At 40.8% G+C, this 24,169-nt stretch overlaps 1 long non-coding RNA gene across 2 annotated transcripts in view; it reads right to left on the reverse strand.

Moving 5' to 3' along the window:
* Window positions 1-23,177, reverse strand: part of LOC141582470 (uncharacterized) — a 34,964-nt gene extending 11,787 nt beyond the window's left edge. Inside the window, exons 1-5 of one of the 2 annotated variants that reach the window (XR_012515323.1) lie at window positions 23,099-23,177; window positions 22,531-22,727; window positions 18,725-18,817; window positions 8,544-8,665; window positions 6,214-6,364 (exon numbers count right to left, since the gene is read on the reverse strand). This is a non-coding gene — a long non-coding RNA (uncharacterized LOC141582470). The remainder of the gene's footprint in view (window positions 1-6,213; window positions 6,365-8,543; window positions 8,666-18,724; window positions 18,818-22,530; window positions 22,728-23,098) is intronic. The other variant, XR_012515324.1, reaches the window with a different exon arrangement.
* Between the last annotated feature and the right edge of the window lie 992 nt (window positions 23,178-24,169).

Consider the following 24,169-nt stretch of genomic DNA (forward strand, 5'->3'; position numbering starts at 1 on the left):
GAGTCTGGGTTTTTATGAGTTTCAGAGGGAAGGAAGTGTGTGCTGATTTGTCCATGGGCAGCCATTGGTGGGCCTGAAGAAAAGCACCGTAAGTTCCCACTCTGGTCCACAGGACTGGCAGCCTGGCCACAGGCTTTAGGCCTTCTTGGGCTTGAAGGTGGGACTTCACTGGGGACTCACCCCTTTCTGCCCTGGAGCCTGTCTGCCTCCTGCGGCTGTTCATGGCACTCAGGCAGTTCATGCTAAGGAGTACCTTCAGGCCAGTGCCAAGCTGCCCTCAGCACACTCCCCCCTACCAGCCTCCCTCCCATGCTCATTGGCACCCCAAGTCTAGAGTCAATGTTGCCTCGAGTGTGCACACACCCAGTGCAACAGTGTTCGAACTTGACCTCAGCTTTGCTCCAAGATTGGAGCAGATGCCAGGGGTTGGGAGAGACCAGGCAGTGGGAGCAGGCACTTCCAAGCCTGCAGGGACCTAGGGACAGCGTGTGCCTTTGTGGGCCAGTGAAAGTCCAGAAATGCCTGGGTCACCAGCCACAGTGTGGCCAGCTGGAGCTGCACCTGGAAGGATGAGGCTCCTGCCTGCTCCTGGCCCTCAAGAGCACAAAGATGCCTGGGTCTGTAGTCATGACCGTGCAGCCGCAGCTGCACTCAGGGAACCTGAGGCTCCCACCCTGCCAACTTGGACTTGGGTGGGACTTCTGCCTGTTCCCAGGTCCTGACGGCTTTGCAAAGCTGCACCTCCCCAGCTGTAGGTGGTGTCATGGCAGCCACCACTCCACATGAGCCACTGCTCATTGAAAAAGTTATTTAACCTGTCAAAAGCTTGGGTTGCTTATCTACATAAACAAGAGCATCATAACAGGACCTACGTCATCTGCTTGCTGAAAGGATTAAGTTAGATAATACATCTAAGGCATCTAGCACACCTCTTATCTTATAAGAGATGCTCAAGTGCTATATGTTTTAAACATAACATTTCCTCAAAAGAATTTAACTACAGAATTAAGAGTTCATTCTGAGAAGCATTTTAGAAAGCTTTGCAGAGCACTCTGAGCCACTCACTTACTAGGGTCCAACTTTACTTATTTGTAACACACAGAACATATATGATTCCCTGGGTGGCTCTGAGAATGGGATTGGATAGAAGGGAAAATAGCTCAGGGAAAAGAACATTACATGACGTTTGTGGCAGACACTGTGAGAAGCCCACCCAAGAGCCATTTTCAACTTCCTCCCTACTAACAGAATCCTAATTTTGTTCAAGGAAGTACTTTTTACCGCCTGAAGAACTAGATCATGGTTGTTTTAAGCCAAACTTGGCAGTCTTTCACTTTTACTAATCAGCTTTGTCTCCAGCTTTACTTGTAAAGCTGTGAGACCCAGTTCAGTCTAGTTGTGTACAGTTGACCTTTGAATAGCACAAGTTTGAACTGTGTTTGTCCATTTATACACGGATTTTCTTCTGCTCTGCCCCCAGAGACAGCAAACCAACCTTCTTCTTCCTCCTCCTGCTTGGCATATTCCATATGACAATGATAAGGATGATCCACTTCCACTTAATGAATAGTAAATGTATTTTCTCTTATGATTTTCTTAATGACATTTTATTTTTCTCTAGCTTATTTTACTGTAAGAATATAGTATATGATACTTGTAACATACAAAATATGTGTTAAGCAACTATGTTATCGGTAAGACTTCTGGTGAACAGTAGGTTATTTGCAGTTAAGTTTTGAGGGAATTGAAGGTTATACACAAATTTTCAACTGCATGTAGATTAGTGCCTCTCACCCCCGTATTGTTCAAGGGTCAACTATATATGCAAAAGTCTGCCGAGAATCTTTGGGGGCAATAATGTGTGTGTTTTCTTAATGAAAGATACGAGTGAATGAAGAGTTTGTTGATGCTATCTCTTCTTTTTTCCTGCCTTGAACACAAATGTGATGTCTAGGGCTATAGCTTCCATTTTATGTAACAAGTCAATGAACATGAACACAGCACCAACAGTTATGGATGATTAAATAAGCAGAAATACGTTAAATCTTTAGTGACATTGTTGAGCTAATGAACTAGCCAGGAACTGCCTACCTGCAGGCTTGATTTCCCTTTTTGTGATATCATTTTTATTTATATGGCATCTTAATGTTAGAAATCCCACATTACATTGTTATAATTACTGTTTTACCATTCGTAGTCATTTCTTTTGCCCAATACAGCTGTATTGCCACTCGTCTCCTTTGTACTGTATTGACAAACATATTACAAATATATCACATTTCTATATGTTACAGACCCAGTAATATATTATATACATATTATTTGTACATTGCATCAGTTAAAAGATGAAAAGAGAAAATATGCATTTATACTGTCTTTTATAATTACATAACCTTTATCATTTCTTGTGTGTATGTGTGTGTATGTGTGTGTGTGTGTGTGTGTTGTATTTGAATTAACACATGGAGTCACTTGCTTTCAGCCTGAATAACTTCCTTTGGTGGAGAGAGCTTCCTTTTGCATAAGGTGGGTCTGCTAGCAACACATTTCTCTCTGTATTTATTCATGTGGGAATGTCTTTCTTCTGCCTTCATTATTGAAAGTTGGTTTTGTTAAATGTAGAATCTTTGGTTGACAGTTCTTTCCTTTGAGCACTTTGAATATGTTATCCCCTTGCCTTCTGGTCTCCATTGTTTCTGCTAAGAAGTTAGCTTTTATTTTTATTGTGATTCCCTTGTAAGAAAGGAGTTGTTTTTCTCTTGCTACTTTTGAGATTATTTCTCTGTCTCTGACTTTCTGCATTTTCACCATGATTTATCTGTTTGTGGATCTCTTTGTATATATCTTACTTGGAGTTCTTTGAACTTCCCAGATGTGTAGGTTACTGTTTTTCAATAAAATGGAGGCATTTTCAGTCAGTATTTCTTCAAATAATTTTTCACACCTACCTCCACTGATTTTGAGAGCACCCATAGATCTCAATTTCTTCACACTCCGTGGGAAGCAAAGTTGATTTTTTTGGGGGAAGACAGAAGCAGCTATCTGTAGTGTGGCTTGTTTCTGCCCCAGGCAGTTTCTGAACCAGAGCTCTGGAGCTGGGGGTGGAGAAACTTTAGGAGCTGAGCATTCAGTAAAGGGGGTTCAGTAAACTAAAGTCTTCTTACTTGCTTCTTCTGGCATGGAATCTCCAACTTACAACCCAAGGCAAGAGCAATCAGGACTCTAGTATTCTCAGCACACTGTGTCCAAGCTAGATCTTCATTTCATGAGTGGAAAATGGGTAGAACAAGGGAGCATCCCAACTCCTTGATCACACTACCTTGGGACTTAGCCTTAGTAATAGGTAACTGGGGACAGGATGAGAAATGCTGATGTCTTGTTTCTCCCAGGAATAAAGCCCTGGACAGGGAGCTTGGGGTAGAGAGTGCCTTGTGTATTGATTGCACCAGTCTGGAGTAGAATTTCCATCTCACTGAGTTGGAAGAGAGGATAAAGGAAGTAGTCTTGGTTCAAATATCAATACTGGGTTCACTTTTCTTATTGAATTTTCATAGATTATCTTGAATAGATGTTTCTTCATTTGTTATATGTCCTTAGGGCCATTTCAAAGGCTTTAAATGTTTGCTTTAAATAATTTTCACCAGTTTCACTAGGGAGTAGGCCCACAAAGCTTTTTAAACTGTCATTCAGAAATCAATTTTATGGTCTGAATTTAAGATCTTTTATTTGATAGCTTTATATCTGTGACTTGTGGTACTCCTGGTCATTAGAGAAGACTTACACTGATTTTCAAAGAATGACTGATATTATTTCTTTTGAAAATTGGTGTTTATTAGTAGAAGCTAGAAGTCTGAATATGCCTTTCATGGTTAGTGAGATTTCTGGTTCTACCAGCAGTTCATTCATTCATTCAACAAAGTTATGTCAAATGTCCAGAAATCCCTAGCACTATTCTAGGTGCTGATGATAGTGAGTTAAACACATACACACACACACCCATACACACACAAACACACACACACACACACACACACACATATACATACACACATACATGCACACACTTTTTTTTCTTGGAACTTGAAATCTAGTGGGTGAAGACAAGTAACAAATAAATAAAGAGAAGGCCAGGCACAGTGGCTCACACCTGTACTCCCAGCACTTTGAGGGGCCAAGGTGGGTGGATCATCTGAGGTTGGTAGTTCGAGACCAGCCAGGCCAACATGGTAAAACCCCATCTCTACTCAAAAATACAAAAATTAGCTGGGTGTGGTGGCATGTGTCTATAATCCCAGCTACTTGGAAAGCTGAGCCAGAAGAGTTGCCTGAACCTGGGAGGCAGAGGTTTCAGTGAGCCAAGATCGCACCACTGCACTCCAGCCTGGGTGACAGTGAGACTCCGTATCGGGGGGGGGAAAAAAAAAAGCAAAGAAATACATAAACAAAGTGACCAGAAATGACGATAAATCCTATGAAGCAAGCAGGATCACCTGATAAATGTGAGGCTCTCTAAGGAGGTACCCTAGGAGCTGAGACTGGAAAGACTGGGTATCAGTCCTGCAAAGAACCAGAAAAGAGCATTCCAGGGAGAGGAACTAGTGAATGCAAAGGACTTGAGTCAAGAGAGCCTTGTATGCTGAAGGAACAGAAACAAGACCAATATGGTTGAAAGAATAAAGGAGAGAGTGAAAGAAGAAAGGCTGAGAAAGCAGATGGGAGCCAGATCAGTCATGATATGGAGTTTGAGTTGTATTCTAAGAGCAATGGGAAACCATTGGAAGGTTTTAGGGAGAAATATGGGGACGGTGACATGAGAGATACTGTGGGAAGCAGAATTCAGATGTTTAAAATCCAGATTTTCAACCCTGACCTCTACCCTCAGTTAAGATCCACATAAATTTTTATAGGTCCTTGACCTTGTTTTCTAAGCATCCTACTCCTTAATGTAAGTTGATCTGACTATTTCTGTAGTCCACCATCACAGCCAGATGTACATTTGACTTCTTCCTTTTGAATCTCCCACCTTAACTCTATCAAAGGCTCCTCTCTGCTCCCAGGAAAAGAATGGCAGGTGTACCTCCATTTTTGTAAAGGATGACCTCTTGAATTTTCCCTGTGCAACTCAGTTTCCTTTCCCTACTACCCTGTACACCTGTAGCTATTCCTGCCTGTAAAGCAGCTACCAAATCTACAATTACAGAATGGCTCTCTGGCTCTCTTCCAAACAAGAGATGTTTTACCCTGATTTCCCAATGATTACTGTAGGTTAGAAGTCCCCTAACACTCTGGTTGAGTTTCTCTGACTCTGCCAAGCCCCAAAGTCAAGTAGTAAATTCTGTGAAAACAAACACTTAAGTGATCCCTGTGGAGTTCTGGTTTTGAATTGCGTTCCTCCTGCAAGAAAACCCATCTGCTTTATAGCTTCAGATTTTCCTTTCTATGGCCTTCTTAAAGAAAGGCATGTCTTGAGCCAGCATTTTCTCCCTGCTCAATCCCACGATAATAGTTCCCAGTAATGGAGGCTGCAGAGTCATGGTTGAGAGTGTGATCTTGATTTCTTGGGTTCATGTCCTGGCTCAGTCACTTCACAGTGGATATGGACAAGATGACTTCTCAAAGGTTCCTACCCTCTGTCTGGAAAATGTGGATAAAATGATACCAGCCTCAAAGGGTTATTGTAAGCAATGAATGATACAATGCCTAGCACACAGTAACCACTCCATAAGTGTTGATACTACCCTTACATAGGAAAAAGTGGCTAGACCAGTTTATTGACATAAAAAGATGCATAAGCAGAAAGAGAGAGTGAGAGAGAGAAAGAAAAAAACAGAAATCACCACATTCTACCCCAGTGTAATGCCATGGCTTTGTCTGGGAACTAGGACAACAGAGTTTGAGGACAGATGCCAAGGCTGGTAAGAAACAAAATTTAGGGAGACTTGTGGAAGCTCTGAGATGCATCTTTTACCTCAAGTTGCAGGCAGACTACAAAACTGGGAAGTGCAGCTCCTTCACTCTGACTAGAAACCTCACCCTCAATGTCCTTACCACCCAAAGGGACAGGCTACACAGGTAAGTGAGCAGTCCAGACACAGGCTGAGATGTACTTACCACACTGTCCAAAGAATACTCTCTATTGTTGGATTTGGCAGTGAAATTTGGAAGTTATAATAGAGAAATAGCACAAGGAGGCAGATAAAGCAGTAGACTCACCACGGGCATCTGAGTCCCAGTCCCGTCTCAGGCAGTAGCTGGTGGGAAGATTCTTCAGAGCTCGCTTTCCCCTGCTTGATTCGTTTTCTTGTGTGTATAACGGGGAGGTAGGAGAGATGATTTTGAAGGACGCCTCTTCAGTTGCAATATTCTACAATGGTAAAGAACATAGTCATACCTATTTCTAAAATTCACTGGAAGAGGGTTATATAGTTTGGATATTTGTGCCCTCCAAATCTCATGTTGAAATCTGATCCCTAATGTTGGATATGGTGCCTGATGGGAGGCGTTTGGATCACGGGGTCAAATCCCTCATGAGTCCCTTGGTGCCATTCTCATGGGACTGAATAAGTGATCACTCTTAGTTACCATTAGAACTGGTTGTTGAAATGAGCCAGACACTCCTCCCCTCTCTCTCTTCTCCTCTCTCTCCATGTATGTGGTGTCTGCTCCCCTTCACCTTCTACCATTAGTGGAAGCAGTCTGAAGTCCTTACCAGAAGCAGATGCCTGCACCATGCTTCTTGTACAGCCTGCAGAACGAACCATAAGCCAAGTAAACCTCATTTCTTCATAAATCACTCAGTCTCTGGTACTCCTTTATAGCAACATAAATGGGCCAAGAAAGACAAAGAGGAGGAGGAGATTGGGCTACCTAAAATAGGGAATTACTTAGGAAAAGCCTTGCAGAATCTTGAAATTAACTCCTCTTTATTTGTGTTCACCCTAGAAACATGATGACTAAAATCCTAACAAAAATTAGAGTGGCCAGAATGAAAGACAATCAATAGCAAATGTTGGGAAGAATGTAGAGAGACTGGCATCCTCGTGTACTGCTGGTGGGAGTGTAAATGGTACAACTAGTTTGGAAAACCGTTTGGCAGTGTTTGCTAAAACGGAACCTTGTATGTACTGTAGGACCTAGCAATTCCACTTCTAGGATTATCCCCAACAGAAATGCCCATTCATGTGCACTGAAAGACATGTACAAAAGTGTTAATGGCAGCATTCTATGCAGTAGCCCAACACTGCAAATAGCCCAAATACCTGCTTAGAATAGAGTGGATAAATCCTAGCATATTCGTATAATGACACACCTACAGCCACAAAATGAAATGAACAATAGCTATGTGCAAAGCCATAAATGAATTTCATGAACATGATAAGCAAAAGAAGCCAGGCATGAAAGAGTATGTTTTGATTGACTCCATTTGTATGAGGCTTAAAAACAATAAAAACTAATCTGTTGGCAGTCAGGAGATGATTACCATTTAGGGGGGATTAGTGATTGGGGGGCACTTAGATTTCTGCAGTGCTAGTAATGTTCTTTTGATGTGAGTGCTGGTTGCACGGGCAAGTTTACTTTGTGAATGTTAATTGTGCTATATACTTTTGATTTGCATATATGTTATACTTCAATAAACTTACCAAAAAATAAAAGCTCAAATACGCGAATCATATTTGAGCTTACTTCCCCTCGAGGGAAAGAAAAGAGTCGCATTCCTACAGCAGGTACATCTCTCTGAGCTCAACCTTGGAGAGCTAAAAAAATGCCCCTCTTGGCTCTCTACACTGAACTCATTTGTATTCTTAGCCCCTCTTCTCACCCTCCATTCTGCCAGCGATAGAAGCAATATCAGTCAAGCCAGTTTCTCTTTCACTTCCATCTCTCTGGATTGATAAGAGCTTCAGTGGTCCTGTACTAACTAGAATAGGCTGAAGAGGGCTGATCTTGGTGCCATAGCGTGGCACTCAGGTGACATGCACTGAGTGGGCCCTGTCCTCATTAACCTCTGGCTATTTGCCCACACAGGTTACTGCTTTGTCTTCTCTTCCTATCATAAGACCTCTTCAACTTTACTCGGTAGACTCAGAACCAAGACCTGACTTGTCCATTCTTCCAAAGCAATGAGAACTGGCACCCACCTGTCCAAATGTGGCACAAAGGGGAGGAAGGTTGTGGCTATGGAAAATACCATGGGAAAACCACAGGCCAATATTGTAAAGTTACAGGCTTCTCACCTTTTCATCTGATAAACATGGTGTTCATTTTGGTAACCTGTATGATCTATTTTGTGAGCAGATTTCCCAAAGAAGAGGAATAAGAGGGTATTCATGGTGGAATGGGGTGGAAGGAGAGGGCAAGTTACAGATAGGGTCAGTGCACTCATTTCCTAGGGCTGCCATAATAAATAACCATAAAGGGGGTGCCTTAAAATTTGTATTATTCCCTCATGGTTCTAGAGGCTACAAGTCTGAAATCAAGGGATTGGCAAGATTGGTTTCTTCTAATGTGTTTAAGGGACAGTCTGGTTAGTGCCTGTCTCTTACCTTTTGGTGGCTGCTGGCAGTGCTGGGCATTCCTTGTCCTGTAGAAGTATCGTCCCAACCTCTGCCTCCATTATTTCATGGCATTCTTCCCTACGTGTCTCTGTGTGTCCAAATTTTCTTCTCTTATAAAGACATAAGTCACTGGATTAGGGCCTACGGTAATTCAATATGACCTCATTTTGACTTAATTACATCTGTTTATTAGTTTGCTAGGCCTGCCATAACAAAATACCACTAAGTGGGTGATTCAATCAACAAAAAATTATTGCCTTGAAGTTCTGGAGACTAGAAATCCAAAATCAAGCCATCAGCAGGGTTGGTTCCTCCCAAGGGCTGTGAAAGAAAGGTTTCAGGCTCACTCCTTGGTTTATGGATGGCTGTCATCTTCCTCATCTCTTTATATCATCTTTCCTATGTGCATGTCTGTCTCTGTGTCCAAATTTCTTCTTTTTATAAGGACACCAGTCATATCAATTTACAGCCTACCCTGATGACATGATTTTAACTTTATTACTCTACTTACCACTGTAAAAACCTTATCTTCAAATGGAGTCACATTCTAAGTTATCGGAGGTTAACACTCTATATCTTTTGTGGGGACAGACAGTGAGGGGGACACAATTCAACCCCTAATAGGGGTTGCAAAGATCCTATTTCCAAATGAGGTTGCATTCACATGTCGTGGGAATTAGGATTTCAGCATAAGTTGTTGAAGAACACAATTCAACCTAAAACAGTGAGCTCCTATGAACCTCTGACAACTTCCAGAATGATAACTTCATAATCCCTCAGGTCAGGATGTGATTCTAGGAATCCTTTGACTTCGTGTGCCCTGAGGTCCTCCAGGACTCTACATGTACCTCTAGCATAGTACTTACTACATCATATTGAAACTTGAGTGACATCTGTTTAGGTTTCTGTCATCAACTCCCCTGCACACACTGCTTAGATCTGCAAGCTCCTCTAAGACAGGGACTAAGTCTTACCATTCATCTTTGCATTCCCAGCTCAGCGCCTGGCATAATGCAGTGCTAGATGAGTGTTTGTTGAACAGAACTGACTTGTTGGCCTGGCACTTACCAAAAGCGTCTTGTTTCATACTTTGCCATCAGTCACAAGCAAATAAGCAAGCCAAACATGGTCTTGGATGATTATGTAAATTATACAATCACAGGCTGTCAGAATTGGGGTGGGGGCTCCTAGAGATTTTCTAATCTAAGAATGGCAGATAACTAACATGCATCTCACCACTTTCAGCTCTGCACCCATAGCAGACATCACCATCTATCATGGCGTTCTTTCCCACTGAACTTGGATCAAACTTCGGAATTGTTCTTAACTCCAAAAGATAAAACCAAATACTATTTCTTGGGAAGTTTAACTCCATGCATTACAACAGATGAGAAAATTGAGACTAATTATAAGGAAACATATCAAAGATGACCCAATGATGGTGGTAGAGAACTAGAAGCCCCATCTTTTAATGCCTAGGGCTATGTTTTTTCTCTCTCACTCCCCAGGTTTTCCAAAGTGTTCTAGTAAAACTTGCATCATTGATATATGGCTGCATTAAATGGCACTGACTCATGCAGTGAGAAAAATCATCCTTATTTTTATTATTTCAATAGTTTTAAGGGAACAGGTGGTATTTGGTTACTTGGATAATTTCTTTAGTGGTGATTTCTGAGATGTTTTTGCACCCATCACCCGAGCAGTGTACACTGCACCCAATGTGTAGTCGTATGTCCTTTACCCACCTCCCAACCTTCCTTTTTGAGTCCCCAGAGTCCATTATACCATTCTTATGCCTTTGTGTTCTCATAGCTTAGCTCCCACTTATAAGTGAGAACATACGATGTTTGGTTTTTCATTCCTCAGTTACTTCACTTAGGATAATAATCTCCAGCACCATCCAGGTTGCTGCAAATGCCATTATTTTTTTACTTTTTATGGCTGAGTAATATTCCATGGTATACGTATGTATCACATTTTATTTATTCACTCGTTGGTTGATGGGCACTTATGCTGGTTCCATATTTTTGCAATTGTGATTGTGCTTCTATAAATATGTACGTACAAGTGTCTTTTTCATATAATGACTTATTTTCCTCTGAGTGGATACCCAGTAGTGGTATTGCTGGATCAAATGGTAGATCTACTTTTAGTTATTTAAGGACTCTCTATGCTGTTTTCCATGGTGATTGTACTAGTTTGCTTTCCCACCAATAGTGTAAAAGTGTTCCCTTTTCACAGCATCCATGCCAACATCTTTTTTTTTTTTTTTTAATTATGGCCCTTCTTGTAGGAGTAAGGTGGTATCACATTGTGGTTTTGATTTGCATTTTCCTGATAATTGGGGGTGATGAGCATTTTTTCATATGTTTGTTGGCCATTTGTGTATCTTCTTTTGAGAATTGTCTACTCATGTCCTTAGCCCACTTTTTGATGAGATTATTTGATTTTTTTCTTGTTGATTTGTTTGAGTTCCTGGTAGATTCTAAATATTAGTCCTTTGTTGGATGCATAGGTTAAAAATATTTTCTCCCATTCTGTAAGCTGTCTGTGTGCTCTGCTGATTATTTATTTTGATGTGCAAAAGCTTTTCAGTTTAATTAACCCCATCTATTTATCTTTTTTTTTTTTTTTGCATTTTCTTTTAGGTTCTTGGTCATAATATCTTTGCCTAAGTCAATGTATAGAAGGGTTTTTGTTTGTTTGTTTGTTTGTTTGATGTTAGGGTCCAGAATTTTTATGGTTTCAGGTCTTAGACTTAAGTCTTTGATCTATCTTGAGTTGATTTTTGTATAAGGTAAGAGATGACAATCCAGGTTTATTTTTCTATATGGAGCTTGCCAATTATTTCAGCATCATTTTGTTGAATAGGGCATCCTTTCTCCACTTTATGTTTTTGTTTGCTTTGTTGAAGATCAGTTCGATATAAGTATTTGGCTTTTTTTTTCTTTGAGATGGAGTTTCGCTCTGTTGCCTAGGTTGGAGTGCAGTGGTGTGATCTCAGCTCACTGCAGCCTCCACCTCCCAGTTCAAGTAATTCTCCTGTCTCAGCCTCCCAAGTAGCTGAGACTACAGGCATTCATCATCACTCCCAGCTAATTTTTTTTTTATTTTTAGTAGAGACAGGGTTTCACCACGTTGGCTAGGCTGGTCTTGAACCTCAAGTGATCTGTCCACCTCGGCCTCCGAAAGTGCTGGGATTACAGGCATGAACCACTGTGCTTGGCTAAGTATTTGGCTTTATTTCTAGGTTTCCGTTTCTGTTCTGCCTGTTTTTATACCTGCACCATGCTACAGTTTGGTAACTACAGCCTTGTGTATAGTTTGAAGTTGCCTCCAGATTTGTTCCTTTTGCTTACTTAGTCTCACTTTGGCTATGTGGGCTCCTTTTTTGTTCACATGAATTTTAAGATTTTTTTCTCTCTAATTCTTTGAAGAATGATGATGGTATTTTGATGGGAATTGAGTTGAATTTATAGATGGCTTTTGGCATTGTGGTCATTTTCACAATATTGATTCTACCCATCCGTGAGCATGGGATGTGTTTCCATTTGTTTGTGCTGTCAATTTATTTCAGCAGTGTTTTGTAGTTTTCCTTGCAGAGATCTGTCACCTCCTTGGTTAGATACATTCGTAAGTATTTTATTTTATTTTTAATTTTTTTTTACAGCTGTTATAAAAGGAATTGAGTTCTTGATTTAATTCTCAGCCTGGCACTGTTGGTGTATTGTAGTGCTACTAATTTGTGTACATTGATTTTGTATCCCTAAACTTTACTGAATTCATTTATCAGATCTAGGAGCTTTTTGGATGAGTCTTTAGGGTTTGCTAGATATACAATCATATGATTGGCAAACAGTGACAATTTGACTTCTTTACTGACTTGAATGCCCTTTCTTTCTTTCCCTTGTCTGGTTGCTCTGGCTAGAACTTCCAGTACGATGTTGAATAGAAGTGGTGAAAGTGGGGGTCCTTGTCTTATTTCGGTTCTCAGGGAGAATGCTTCATGCTTTTCTCCATTCAGCAGAATGTTGGCTGTGGCTTTGTCATGCATGGATTTTATTATCTTAAGCTATGTCCTTTCTATGCTGATTTTGCTAAGAATTTTAATCATAAAGTGATGCTGGATTTTGTTAAATGTTTTTTTCTGTACCTCTTGAGATGAGCATATAATTTTTGTTTTCACTTCTGTTTATGTGGTATTTATTGACTTGTGTATGTTAAGCCAAGCCTGTGTTTCTGGTATGATACTCACTTGATCATGGCATATTATCTTTTTGATATACTGCTGCATTCAGTTATCTAGTATTTTGTTGAGGATTTCTTTCATCTATATTCATCAGGGATATTGTTCGGTAGTTTTCTTTTTTTGTTATGTCCTTTCCTGGTTTTGGTATTAGGGTAATACTGGCTTTATAGGGAGGCTTTCTTCTTTTTCTAAGTTTTGAAATAGTTTCTGTAGGATTTATACCAATTCTTCTTTAAATGTCTGATATAATTTAGCTATGAATCCATCTGGTCCTGGACTTTTTTTTGGTTGACATTTAAATATAATTTCTGTTATTGGTCTGTTCAGAGTCTCTATTTCTTCCTGGTTTAATCTAGGAAGGTTGTGTATTTCCAGGAATGTATCCATCTCCTCTAGATTTTCTAGTTTGTGTGCATAAGGGTGTTTATAGTATCCTTGAATGATCTTTTGTATTTCAGTGGTATTGGTTGCAATATCTACCATTTCATTTCTAAATGAGCTTATTTGGATCTTCCTTCTTCTTGGTTAATCTAACTAATAATCTACCAATTTTATTTATCTTTTCAAACAACCAGCTTTTTTGTTTCATTTATCTTTTGTATTTTTTGTTGTTGTTGTTAATTTGTTTGTTTCAATTCCATTGAGTTCTGCTCTGATCTTTGCTGTTTCTTTTCTTCTGCTGGGTTTGGGTTTGGTTTGTTCTCGTTTCTCTAGTTCCTTGAGGTGTAACTTTAGACTGCTTATTTGTGCTCTTTCAGATTTTTTGATGTAGGTATTTAATGTTATGAAGTTTTCTCTTAGTACCACTTTTGCTGTATCCCAGAGGTTTTGATAGGTGGTGTCACTATTATTATTCAGTTTCTTACTGGTGGAGGGTGTCCAGGTTCTTGGCATTTTGGACAAAGAATAGGACAAAATGCACAAACAAAGCAAGGAAAGAATGAAGCAACAAAAGCAGATATTTATTAAAAATAAAAGTACACTCACAGGGTGGGAGTGGGCCTGAGCAAGCAGCTAAAGAGCTGGGTTACAGAATTTTCTAGGGTTTAAATACCCTCTAGAAGTTTCCCATTGTTTACTTGGTGTATGTCCTATATAAATGAAGAGGCTGAAGTGAAGTTAGAAAGTTATTTAGTTGGTGTATACTCTATGCAAATGAAGAGGATGAAGTGAGTTTACAAAGTTGTTTAGTTGGTGTACACCCTATACAAATGAAGAAGATGTTTCCTGTCTTAGCTGAAATAAAATTACAAGTTATTTACTTGGTCATAGAAAGTTGGGGTTTCTTTGTCTGATTTAGTTCTGGGAAGTCCTTGAGTTCCCTGCCCTGAGACCCTATGTTCTTGCCTTAAATTCAAAGAATTTTAAAATTTCCATCTCAATTCCATTATTGACCTAAAGATCATTCAGGAGTAGAGTATAATTTCGATATATTTTTATGGTTTTGAGGGTTCCATTTGGAGTTTTCATCTTTGTTTCACTGTGGTCTGAGAGAATAATTGATGTAATTTCAATTTTTCTTAAATTTATTGAGATTTGTTTTGTGGCCTGTAATATAGTCTATCTCAGAGAATTTCCATGTGCTGATGAAAAGGATGTATTTTCTGTAGTTGTTAGGTAGAATGTTCTGTAAATATCTGTTAAGTCCATTTGTTCTAGGGTATAGTTTAAGTCCATTTTTTTTTTTGTTTACTTTCTGTCTTGATGACCTATCTAGTGCTGTCAGTGAAGTACTGAAGTCCCCTACTATTTCTATGTTGCTATCTCATTTATTAGGTCTCGAAGTAATTGTTTTATAAATTTGGGAGCTCCAGTGTTAGATGCATGTATATTTAAGATTGTGATATTTTCCTGTTGGACTCATCCTTTTGTCATTATATAATGTCCCTCTTTGTCTCTTTTAATTGTTGTTGCTTTAAAGAATGTTTTGTCTAATATAAGAATAGCTACTCCTGCTCACTTTTGGTTTCCATTTGCATGAAATTTCTTTTTCGAATCCTTTATCTTAAATTTATGTAAGTCTTTATGTGTTATGTGAGTCTCTTGAAGACAGCAGATACTTTTGGTGGATTTTTATCCATTTTGTCATTTGGTATCTTTTAAGGGGAGCATTGAGGCCATTTACATTCAACATTAATATTGAGATGTGAGGTGCTGTTCTATACATCATACTAGTTGTTGCCTGAATACCTTTCTTTTTCTATTGTGTTATTGTCTTATGAGCTATGTGAGATTTATGCTTTAAGGATGCTCTATTTTAGTGTATTTTGAGGCTCTGTTTCATGATTTAGAATTCCTTTTAGCATTTCTTGTAGTACTGGCTTAGTAGTGGTGAATTCTCTCAGCATTTGTTTGTCTGAAAAAACTTTATCTCTCCATTTATTAAGCTTAGTTACACTGGCTGAAAAATTATTGGCTGATAATTGATTTGTTTAAGGAGGCTAAAGATAGGACCCCAATCCTTTCTGGCTTGCACGGCTTCTGCTGAGAAATCTGCTGTTACTCTGATTGATTTTCCTTTATAGAGCCTTACAGCTCTTAAGATTCTTTCCTTCCTCTTGACTTTAGATAACCTGATGACTATGTGCCTGGGTGATTATCTTTCTGCAATGAATTTCCCAGGTGTTCTTTTAGCTTCTTGTGTTTGGATGCTAGATCTCTAGCAAAACCAGGGAAGTTTTTCTCTATTATTTGCTCAAATAAGTTTTCCAAACTTTCAGATTTCTCTTTTTCCTCAGGAACACCAATTATTCTTATGTTTGGTCATTTAACATTCTCCCAAATTTCTTGGAGACTTTGTTCATTTTATTTTATTTTTCTTTGCCTTTGTCAGATTGGGTTAATTCAAAAGTCTTGTCTTCAAGCTTTGAAGTTCTTTTTTCTACTTGTTTGATTTTATTTTTGAAACTTTCCAGTGTATTTTGCATTTCTTTAAGTGGGCCTTTCATTTCCAGAAATTTTGATTGTCTTTTCTTTATAAGATCTATTTCTCTGGAGGTTTTTTCCTCCATAGTCTGTATTTTTCAAAGATTTGCTTAAGTTGTTTTCACCTTTCTCTGGTACCTTTTTGATAAGATGGAGAAAACTTAATAATCAGAAGCTTTAAAGAATTCGGAAGGTTGATTATTATGCTTAACAATTGAGACTTGTTTTGTGGCCTATAATATGGTCTACAAATGAAGAGGGTATTTTCTGTCTTAGCTGAAATAGAGTTACAAATTATTTAACTTGGTCATAGAAAGTTGGAGTTTCTTTGTTTGATTTGTTAAGAATTAAGAATTCTTAATCTGGCAATTCAGAGATTTCTTCTTGGTTTGGTTCCATTGCTGGATAGCCAGTGTGATTTCTAGGGGGTGTTATAGAACCTTATTTTGCCATATTAACAGAATTACTTTCCTGGTTCCTTTTCATTTGGGTAGATTGTTTCAGTGGAAAGATCTGGAACTCAAGGCTGCTATTCAGATTCTCTTGTCCCATGGGTGATCCCCTAGGGATGAATCTTCCTGAGGGCTAGACTGCAGTGATTGTTATTGTCCTTCTGGATGTAGCCACCCAGCCAGGCTACCAAGTTTTGGGTTGGTGCTCAAGAATGTCTGCAGGAAGTCCTATGATGTGATCTGTCTTCAGGTCTCTCAGCCATGGATTCCAGAACCTTCTCTGGTGGAGGTGACAGGAGAGTGAAGTAGACTGTGGAAGTCCTTGGCTGTAGTTTTGTTTAGTACACCAGTTTTCTGAAATGCTGCTTATGCTTGCAGTGAAGTTGTCACATAGACAGGCTCAGGACCTCTGGTTAGCCAGGGTATTGCAGGCAGTGAAGTTAGCTATTGTTTTCTCCTTTTCCTGGAGGAGGGTTGTTCTGTTGTGAGTTGCTGTCGTGTCTTGAGTTGGTTGAGCTTCAGCCAAAAAGTAGGGCTTTCAAAAAACATCATCTGTGGTAGTGTAGAGGGGATACAAGCTTGCCCTAAGACTCCTGGATAAGTATTCGGGTTTCTCAGGCAATGGGTGGGGCCATAGAACCCCCATGAATTTATGTCTTCAGCTAGTAGAGTGGGTAGAGAAAGACCATCGGGTGGGGCCAGGGTTAATAGTGTCTGAGCTCAGATACTCCATGGGTGGGGCTTGCTATGACCACTGTAGGGGATGGAGAGGTGGTTCTCAGGCCAATGAAATTATGTTCCCAAGGGGATTATGGCTATCTCTGCTGTGTAATGCAGGTCACCAGGAAAGTGGAGGAAAACTGGAAGGGACAGACCTCACCCAGCTCTCACACAGCCAATCTCACTCCCACTGTGCCCCACCAACAGCACAGAGTTTATATCCAGGCAACCAGTGAGCAGGGCTGAGATCTTGCCCCAGGCTATGAGTTTCCCTGATGAGAAAGTAAGTAGGGCTCTCAGGTTTTGCCTTTCCCTGCCTGCCCACACAGTCAGCTGCACTTCTGCACTTGTGTAAGCACTTCCCGTTCACACTCCAACCCTCATCCCCCAGATCCTGCTCAGGAAAATTAATGTTCAATCGAAATTATTACAGAGTTCAGATAGGAGCTTCTCTGTGGCTCCTCCCCAATTCCACTGGCTGCCTTCCATAAGAAACCCTGTGAGGTAAGGCCAGAAATAGCTTCCCTGGGCTCAAGCTGGAGGCCAGGAGTACCTAGAGGGCTCTTCCCACTGCTTCTTATACTATTATATTTTGTTCAACTCCCTAAATCCATGTCAGTGCTATGTTAGGTTAAATCCTTCTCCCATGATCTGGATTTTCAGGTTCCCCAGTGGAGATGTGTGTATGGAGGCAGATCTTTCCCCAACACACTTTGGGAATTCACAGTTTTATGGCTGTCTTGTGAAGTTTGTAGTAGCAGGCCGCTTCTTTCAAAGGGTCTGTCAATGCTTTTAGTTTTCCTAGTATGTTTCCTGTGGTGATTCTTGGAACAAAAGTTCACAATGTGAGTCTCCACATGCTGTTCTGTCCATCCAAGTGAGAGCTGCATGTTAGTACTGTTTCCTATCCACTGTTTTCCAACTATCTCCAAAATCAATCAAATCACATTCTTTTTCAAACTTTCTGAAAATATCAAAGAAAAACACTGAATTGGATGATATTATGTCTTCAATACTCTATTTTTCTTTAAAGAAAGAGTAGATGAAAGTCCAGTCTTTAGTAGGTTGTAGTATTTGGTTAGAATTTAATATCAGCACAAGATTTTTAAATTTATGCTTAGGATTACCATCCAATTATGACAAACTTTTCACATGTGACAGTGGTAAAACATTCCTTTTAAAGTTATTTACAGTTTTCAAAAGTCAGTATAAAGAAAAAATATTAACTGAATATAGTATAGGTAGCACACAAATGTGGCAAAATAAAAGATGTGGGAAAACATTGTGTAGCACTGCACACACATCCTTAGTCAGTGGTCCTTGCTACTCTCCAAGACAAATAATGCTTCTTCCCTTTTTCTCTATTGGAAAATGATTTCTTTTTGCTTTGTCTCCTGCTTCTTGTTTTCCTCCTGCTCCCAACCCGCCTCCTCCTGAGGTTCTTGCCTGCCAGCCCCCATACCTCCGCAGTTGCTAGACTCTGTCATTTTCAGCATAGCTCCCTCCATCTGCCAAAACCCAGTCCAAATCTGCCTCTGCAAACCATATGGCCTGGCAGACAAGGCGGGCTTAATGTTGATTCAAGAGTCGAAAGCAAATCCACTTTAACCCGCATCCTCCCTTCTTAGCGGGAGAGGAAGCAAACTTTGTTGTCCTGCCTCTTCTATCCTCCAGCTTGAGGAAGGTGGGTCTCAGTTAGCTGCATGATGCCTGGACCTTCCAGTCCAGGATTCCTGCTGCCTCCCTTCTCCACAGGCACTATTCTTAGACTTTTCTGGTTTGTATCTTAGAAAGGAGCATTATCCTGGTACAGTGGCACATACCTGTAGTCCCAGCTACTTGCAAGGTCCAGGCAGAAGGATTGCTTGAGCCCAGGAGTTCCAGTCCAGCCTGGGCAATATTGTTAGACCCCGTCTCTAAAAAAAATAAATAAAAATAAAAAGGAGCATTTTGTATGCACTAGATAATCCTGAGTAAGCAAAGCTTCCTTGAGTCAGGAGGAAATAGGCCAGTCAGCTTTCCTTGTAGTGCTGGGAAGTGAGGCCCACAAAGCCTGGCTAAAGACAGAACATGGACCTAGGGGCAGGACAGGCTGGCTGAGGGTCTGCATGCACAGTCTCTGAGGACACTGTCTTGCCAAGCCAAGCAGCTGGCCCTGGAGGTCAGCATCACCATGTATCCTCTCCAAAGTGAGGCAAAGCCACACCAGCCACTGGAGAAAGAAAAAGAAGAGAGAGGAGCAAATGAGAAAGGAGAAGTAAGGGAGAAGAGGCATGTAGAGAAGTTCTACCTGAAACTAGTTGTAGAGTGTTCCAAGATCTAATAAAAGATATCATAAAAGGGCATCCTAAATTATAAGCGGGTATAATTCATTCATATACAAAGCTTCTGTGATGGTAGGAAAAAGTGCTAACCGAGCCCCACTGTGCACTGGCCGGCTTTCATTCAACAAATATCAAGTGTCTACTATGTGTTAGGCGTTGGAGCCACAGCAGTGCACAAGACTTACCAGTCCTTGCCCTCTTGAAGCTGACATTGAATGGCTTAATAAGGTCACAGTGAGTACATGAGCTTTACAATCAGACTGCCTGAGTTGAAGCTTGCTGTCTTGCCCCTTAGCTCTGTGACCTTGAGTACCTACCTAAGGGAGCAAGTATTCTTACCTGTGAAATGGGAATAACAAGAGCCCTATTTAAAGGGTCTTGGTAAGGATTTAAAAATATAATTAATATATGGCATAGTAGGCATACGGTGGTATCTCATTAATTTTTGTCTTTTTTTGAGACAGGGTTTACTCCTGTTGCCAAGGCCGGAGTGCAATCATGTGATCTCAGCTTACTACAGCCTCCACCTCCCAGGCTCAAGCAATTCTACTGCCTCAGCTTCCTGAGTAGTTGGAACCACAAGCCAGGTGCACACCACCACACCCGGCTTATTCTTTTGTATTTTTTTTTCTTGCAATGAAGTCTCACTCTGTCACCAGGCTGAAATGCAGTGGCAAGATCTCGGCTCACTAAAACCTCTGACTCCCTGGTTCAAGTGATTCTCCTGCCTCAGCCACCTGAGTAGCTAGGACTGCAGGCACATGTTACCATGCCCAGCTAATATTTGCATTTTTAGTAGAGATGGGGGTTCACCACCATGTTGGCCAGGATGGTCTCGATCTCCTGACCTCATGATCCTCCTGCCTCAGCCTCCCAAAGTGCTGGGATTATAGGCGTGAGTCACCGCACCTGGCTGTTTCCTATATTTTTTTATAGAGATGGGCTTTTACCATGTTTCCCAGGTTGTTCTCAAACTCCTGAGCTCAGGAGTTCTACCCACTTCAGCCTCCCAAAGTGCTGGGATTACAGGTTTGAGCCACTGTGCCTGGTCTCACTGATGTTTTAATTTGCATTTCCCTAATGATAAATGATGTTAAACATCTGTTTATGTTTTTATTTTCTATTTCAATATCTTTTTTTGGTAATGAATCCATTCAAATATTTTCCCACTTTTTATTGGGTTGTCTGCCATATAACTAAGCTATAAGAGGTCAATATATAATCTGGATGTAAGTCCTTAATCAGATGTATATCTTGCAATAGTTTTCCAAACAATGGCACTGTCTTTTCATTTTCTTAATGGTGTCTTTTGAAAAGAAAAAATTCTTAACTTCTCTGAAGTCCAATTTATTACTTTTTTTCTTTTATAGATTTGTTTTTGATAGCACATCTAAGAAATCTTTGCCTAACTTAAATTTCATAGGCTTTGTTTCTTTCAATTAAGCCTATGATCCATTTTAAGTTCATTTTCTGTGCATGGTGGGAGATAAGGGTCAAGGTACATTTTTTGCACATAAGGAACAAAAATAATTTATAGTTTTCATTGTACAGATGAAAGAGTGAGGCCCAAGGAGGCCGAGTACGAAGCCTGAAGACATACAGCTTAGAGGCGACTGAGTCATAATTGAACCTAGGTCTTATGATTCCAAATAAAGTGCCATTTGTACGTTGCCTCCACTGTCTAGGTGCCCACATTTTCTTTAAGATGGTGACAAGCTCCAGGTTTGGGGCAGACAAACACTTTTCCACTTCTGGCTCCTCCGCTTTCCCTGGGCAAGACACTGAGACCTTCAAAACCTTCATTGATTTTTTTTTTTTAATTTGTAATATGAAGCGAAAAAGAATACCTTCAGATGAGGCTGTTGTCAGGACTATTTGAATAATGCATATCCATATAAAGGGCATAGACAGGCCTGGCATCTAGCATGTGCTTCATATAAGTCAGTGTGATGGAATGGATTTTTTTCATCTCCTCAGCCTTTCCCTTGCCTGGGGCCCAAACCCCTTTCCTTCTAGGTGGCACACTCTAAACTGACACTGCAGAAGATTTGGGGTACACTGAACTAAGGGGCAGGCCCTTTCCCTCATAATAATTCACTGGGCTTGCCCTCCATGAGTTGTTTTATCTCAACACTAGAGCAGTATATTTGTTTAATAGACATTTACTCTGAAGATGTTTTGGGAATTTCTCCCATCCCTGTCCCCAGGCTAGAGATACACATGGATTAAAGAATAGAAGTTATGGCAGACCAACTTGAAGATGGCCCCCCATCATCCTAGCCTCTGGTATTCATGCCCTGTGTAGTCATTCCTTCCCCTTGAATGTGGGTGAGATCTGGGACCTGCCTCAAACCAAATAGGATATGGCAATATGACTCCAATGTGAGTCACTTCTGCAATTACATTACATAAGATTATAACACTTATCTTATGAAAATGACTCTTGCAGCTTTGATGAAGCAAGTAGTCATATTTGGGAGGTCCACACGGCAAGATCCTGAGTACAGCCTTTTCCCAACAGACTAGAAACTGAGGGTGGCTTCCAGCTGTCAGCCAGCAAGAAACGGAGGCTTTAGTCCAACAGGCCACAAGGAATTGAATTCTGCCAACAACCACATGAGTCCTAAATCCCCTCCTTCCCCAGTGGAACCCGGAGATGAGACTGGAATCCAGGCTGACATCTTGATTAAAGTCCTGTGAAAGTTCTCAGAGCCAGAGGCATGCAGCTAAGTCACGCCTAGACTCCTGATTACAGAAACTGTGCAATGGTGAATGTGTGTTTTTTTGAAGTCATGACGTTTGTGGTAATTTGCTATGCAGCCGTCGAGAACTGACACTGAAGCCAAGATTAAAAAGAAGCAGAATGCTGGAGAGAAGAGCAGAGGAGGTGAAAGATCAAAGCAGAGGAGGGAAATGACAGGGGCAGGACTCCCTTCATGCCCATCTGAGGTGTCTCCCTCTGTCCTTTAAATATGCTTGGTGACCCAGATGGAAGTTCAGCAGGCCCATGACTCTTGGGTCACAGAAAGCCCTACTACCACCTTAAATAGCGAACATGGTCTCATTTGGAAGTTAGGATGCCTAGTCCCTTGTAGTAATCAGAACTGGACTGTAATGAGACTTAAATTTTCTCCTTTCTCAGGTAGGGCCAGCCTCCTGCCTGCTGAGCAAATGTGGGGTCAGCTTCTCATTTATTTCCCGACTTCTCCTTCCTCAGCTTGCAAATAGTGGCTTCTGGTCTCCTCGCTATGGAAGCATGAGAAGATATGGGATGGGTGAGTGGAAAGAATAAGGGAAGTCCTTACCTGCCTGGCACTATTGGGAGATGGCTCTGGGATCTGGGCCTGGCAAGGGTGTGGAGCTGGCTTTTCATTTTCCGAACACTTTGGGGTGACTTCAATGGCTCTCCTGATGGATCACCCTGTCTGCTATTCTCATGATGCAAGCAGAAGTTCTCCTTTGTGTGAATTCTTCCCACTTCTCTCCTCAGCCTGTTTGTTTTCTGAAAGGCCACATCTTACAGCTTATTCTGTTGGAGTAACTTGCCTTCTGGCAGAATCCCCCTCCAGCAGGATTTTTTTTTCATTATACTTCTATTTTTTATATATATATATATATATATATATATATTTTTTATTGCATTTTAGGTTTTGGGGTACATGTGAAGAACATGCAGGATTGTTGCACAGGTACATATATGGCAGTGTGATTTGCTGCCTTCCTCCCCGTCACCTATATCTGGCATTTCTCCCCATGTTATCTCTCCCCAACTCCCCACCCCTCACTGTCCCTCCCCTAATTCCTCCCCGCACAGACCTCAGTGTGTGATGCTCCCCTCCCTGTGTCCATGTGTTCTCATTGTTTAACACTCACCTGTGAGTGAGAACATGTGGTGTTTGATTTTCTGTTCTTGTGTCAGTTTGCTGAGAATGATGGTTTCCAGGTTCATCCATGTCCCTACAAAGGACACAAACTTACTGTTTTTTATGGCTGCATAGTATTCCATGATGCATATGTGTATTTTTTTAAAACAACTCCATGCTAACATTCCTGCTATGAATTCAGCATCCGGTACCCAGTATTCATGCCCTTTTTACCTGCCTAGAGAGGGGAGATAGTTACTCCTCAACATAGCAGTAGCTCCATCTTCTTCTGCCTTGCCATCTATGGTAGAAATCCTTCAGATTCCCACAGAGTGTATCAACATTAGTCTCCCACAGCCATGCCCAGCTGCAAGGGGCATGCATCACAGGCTGAGTGGCTTTCTGATAAAGCTCTCTACAGTTGAGAGGAGGGGCAGACCACTCTTCCTTCTCCTCATGGAAGATGGGGCTTACGGAATAGCAGCAGATATCCAAATACAGTTTGCTACAAATTCTTTTTCAAAATCAAGTATTGACAATTTATTTTCTAAAATAGTTTTTTAATTGTATTTTGCTTTATCACCTCACTTTGGAATTTTGTACCCACCATGTTTTAGTTGAAATGGTTTCAGGTTTACATCTTGTTATATGATATTATTGGTCTCATGATCTCCCCAACAACCCACCCCTTCTCCTCTTTGGCTAACTGGAGTGACCAAACCTATGTTACTTTGGCTGTTTGGCAGATACTAGATTCTTCTTACTATCTGTTGGTAGCCTCTAGATACAGGAGGGGGAGGGGTGATATGTTTATTTTCCTGCAACTTTGCTCCAAGGCAGTGTCTTAATATGAAAGCAAGTCTCAGGCCAAATTCTGTTAACCATACACATCATTTTTTAGCAAGCAGGCAAACAGTCACTTGTATTTTGGAAAAGATTCCCCCTCTCTCTGCCTTCAGGTTCCCTGACGTGCCCTTGCAGGAGCAGCTCCCTCAGAAACAGGTTTCCTAAAAGTATGATCCAAGGCCTCATCACTGGGGCAGCCAGAGGGACCTTCTGTGAAGTAGGAGGATGTAGGGTC

Source organism: Saimiri boliviensis, chromosome 20 (assembly GCF_048565385.1).
Source record: "Saimiri boliviensis isolate mSaiBol1 chromosome 20, mSaiBol1.pri, whole genome shotgun sequence".
NCBI lineage: Eukaryota > Metazoa > Chordata > Mammalia > Primates > Cebidae > Saimiri > Saimiri boliviensis.